The following is a 4,028-nucleotide window of genomic DNA, read 5'->3' on the forward strand; positions in this document are numbered from 1 at the left end:
CAGAGTCTCACTCTGTTGCCCAGGCTAGAGTGAGTGCCGTGGCGTTAGCCTGGCTCACAGCAACCTCAAACTCCTGAGCTCAAGCGATCCTCCTGTCTCAGCCTCCCGAGTAGCTGGGACTACAGGCATGCACCACCATGCCCGGCTAATTTTTTCTTTATATATATTTTTAGCTGTCCATATAATTTCTTTCTATTTTTAGTAGAGATGGGGTCTCGCTCTTGCTCAGGCTGGTCTCGAACTCCTGAGCTCAAACGATCCGCCCACCTCGGCCTCCCAGAGTGCTAGGATTACAGGCGTGAGCCACCGCGCCCGGCCTATAATGCTTTTCTTAAAGGAAGTGTTAAAAATTAATTTGAGAAAATTCTCTTAGTACCTAATTAATTTTAAAAGCTTCAAAAATGAAATTATTAAAAAATTCATTTAACTTACATTTTATTTGTGCATTTTAATCTGTAATAATAACATTTGAACTACATGCCAGACTTTACATATATTATTCCACTAAATCTTCATAGCAGTCCTTTAAAGTAGGTACTATTATTATCCCCATTTTCACATGAGGAAACAGGCTTGGAAAGTGGAGAAGATGAAAATTCAACAAAGATCATTATGACTCCAGAGCCATTTTGATTTTTACTACCTCTGTTTCCCCCTAAAAATACAGCCCCTCTTTGAACTTCAGTCTTCTTGTCTTTAATTTGCCTAGCTCTTTGCAACCTCTTTGCCCAGGGATTGGTTCTTAATTCTCATGTTCTTCATCTGATGATTCAGAGCCTTTTCCAAAACCTAATGGAGGCCGGGCGCGGTGGCTCACGCCTGTAATCCTAGCACTCTGGGAGGCCGAGGCGGGTGGATCGCTCGAGGTCAGGAGTTTGAGACCAGCCTGAGCAAGAGTGAGACCCCCCGTCTCTACTAAAAACAGAAAGAAATTATACGGACAACTAAAATATATATATATACAAAAAATTAGCCGGGCATGGTGGCACATGTCTGTAGTCCCAGCCACTCGGGAGGCTGAGGTAGTAGGATCACTTAAGCCCAGGAGTTTGAGGTTGCTGTGAGCTAGGCTGACGCCACGGCACTCACTCTAGCCCGGGCAACAGAGTGAGACTCTGTCTCAAAAAAAAAAAAAAAAAAAAAAACCTAATGGAGACATGATGTTGTCACCTGTCTGATTCCAAATATTGCTGCAGTATGGTCCTAAGCTATCAAAATCTCTTGAAAGCCTTTGATATATCTAGGGCTCATTTATGTAGCATTGTCTTCCAATTAAAGATCCACTTCCGGAGTTAGATCAGTTCTCTTAGCTCTGGTCTCACCCAGGCTTCATGTCACCCCCTTTCCTATTCACCATTGCCAAGGTTTGACTCTACCTCAAGCAAGACCCAGTACAAGTTTGAACAGTAACAACATGGAGTCTAGGATAAGAGATATATTTTAGACCTGCTCTGGGAAATTCTCTACACTGGATAAATCTCACTTGGAGTATTGCTCTAGGCTCAATGTTAGAAGTGTTAGAGATAAACTGGAACATATCCTGAGGATGTAAATCAGTTTGGTGGAAATGTTGAAAAACATGACATATGAGGAACAGTGAATGGAACTAGAAAAGTCTGGAAAAGAAAAAACATGGGATGACTGTATAGCTGTGTTTAATTATTTATAGGGCTACTGTAAGGCAGAAGGAGTATTCTTTGTGGTTTAAGAAGGAAGAACTGGGTTCAATGGCTAAAGATTACCAGGAGGCAGATTTAGGCTCAACTTGGACATTATAATTGTCAAAATAAGGAATCAAGTACCTTCTTAAATAGTGAGGTACCCCATCACTGGTAATATTTAAATAGAAGGTAGATGAACAATGAGCATTGATCAGGGATACTATAGAGATTCATACATAGAAGAAGGTTTGAATTAGATAACCAAGAGGTCCCTTTCAACTGTAAAGATCTATTATTTTGATCTTTTTTAAAGACCTCTTCTGACGTGAAGTCTGCACATGATGTTTGTGTATTTGTGTATCATTTTTCTGTTATACTCTGTCAAGAGGAAGAAGAATTGGAAATGCAAATGATTTTTATAAACACATTTTTCCTTGTAATTGTACAGGCCTACTTAATATTCTGATTCTGAGATTTTCCCCACTTATTTGGGTAAGTTTGATATAATTGATAGCCTTCCAGGAGTGATGAAATCATCCCTTTCATGGTCTTCTTCCTATTGTATTTACTTATAGAATAAATTGTCATACCGCAGGCAATCACATTATTAAACTAATTTTACAAAAAAATAAAGCAAACAATTCAGACAATGATCATTCATTTGTTAAAAAAAATGCATCGAGCTGAGCGTGATGGCTCATACCTTTAATCCTAGCATTTTGGGAGGCCAAGTTGAGAGGATCACTTGAGGCCAGGAGCTCGAAACCAGTCTAGGCAACATAGCAAGACCCTGTCTCTACCAAAAAATAAATTAAAAACTAGCTGGGTGTGGCACCAGCCTGTATCCCCTAGCTACTTGGGAGGCTGAGACAAGAGGATTGTTGGAGCCCAGGAGTTCAAGGTTACAGTGAGCTATGATCACACCACTGTACTCCAGTTGGATAGACAGAGTGAGACCCTGTCTCTAAACAAACTAACAAACAAAACGCATAGAATATCTACTATCTACCAGGGGCTGTGTTAATCACTGGATGATTGAGACACAATCCTTGTCCTCAAATTTAACACATAATATATGATAGGTGTTATAATAGAGATATAAACAAAGGCTTATAAAAGCACAGAGAAGGGAGTGACTTAATTTCCCTGGAGTTGTTGGAAGTTGTTTTACTGAGAAGCTGAAGTGTTCTCAAAGGTGAGTGTGAGTTTTCCATATAGGAAGGTATGAAAGGACAGAGGGAACAACACGTGCACAGGCGAGGAGGCCGTGAAGACGGGATATTGAGTGTATGTTTGTGGAAGAAGAGAGGAAATGGGTGATGACTCCAAGGAAGTAAGTTGGATACAATTTTGGAAGGCTATTGTGTGAATACCAAGGAGTTTTCTCTTATAGTCCTCTCTAAACTCCAACCATGTGTGCATTAATAATGTTTTTGTGTCCTTCATATTTCTCAAAGGACAACTTGACCTTCCCACAAAGAAGAGATATAGCTGCAAGATTTGTCTCATAGTTTATCTGAACCATCAGGCTATGGGACTGCAGGCATTAGACAGAAGGAAATCACTCAGGAATGAGAAGGCTAGGGGTTATGTGGGCATAGGAGACTGATGACACTGTGACCGAGAAGTGCTGAACACAGCTTTTTGCTTTGAAAAGGTCAACATTTCTCAGCATTCTGAAGTTCTCTGAATCTAGAAGCAGACAACCTACTGTATTCCTCACATTTCAGAAGGATACAGGGCCATGTATGTACCCTGTCACCTTGTGGAAGGTTTAATTTGAGACTGACACTGTTTCCTTCTGTTTGCTTAGTAGGAATTAGCACAGCTTTCAGGACTTAGCATCAAGAAGTTCCAGGGCTGAAAAATTCATCCACTGCTCTCCTAATTCTATGTTTTGTGGATAGATTGGATGATTGCTACCTTTTTGGGCAGGGGGGTTTCCGGGTAAGGACCAGAAAATCTGCTAGACAAATTCTAAAAGAGCTATAACACTATTACTACCTTTTAAAAAACAGATTTATTGAGATACAGTTGATATACAAAGAAGCACACTTATTTAATGTGTACAATGTGATAGTTTAGACATATCACACCTATGATACCGTCACCACAAACAAAATAAAAAACATATCCAACATTTCCCAAAGTTTCCTCGTGTCCTTTTTTTTTTTTCACCCTTAACATGAGACCTACCCTCTTAATTTTTTTAAAGTGCTCAATATATTAATAGTATTACCAACTATAGGTATCACGTTGTACAGCAGATCTCTAGGATGTATTCTGGACGGTATCTTTCTTAACAGTTGAGTCACTCTTTTGCTTTAAGTCCCTCTTTGGGAGAATGAGTTACTGAGCACTTTTTGA

The 4,028-nt window shown here is 39.8% G+C and overlaps 1 non-coding gene across 1 annotated transcript; it reads right to left on the minus strand.

Moving 5' to 3' along the window:
- Nucleotides 1–3,596: 3,596 nt before the first annotated feature.
- Nucleotides 3,597–3,658, minus strand: LOC138385577 (U7 small nuclear RNA). The gene has a single exon (XR_011233799.1). It is a non-coding gene; the product is annotated as a U7 small nuclear RNA (small nuclear RNA).
- Nucleotides 3,659–4,028: the final 370 nt, after the last annotated feature.

Source organism: Eulemur rufifrons, chromosome 6 (assembly GCF_041146395.1).
Source record: "Eulemur rufifrons isolate Redbay chromosome 6, OSU_ERuf_1, whole genome shotgun sequence".
In the NCBI taxonomy this organism is placed as follows: Eukaryota; Metazoa; Chordata; class Mammalia; order Primates; family Lemuridae; genus Eulemur; species Eulemur rufifrons.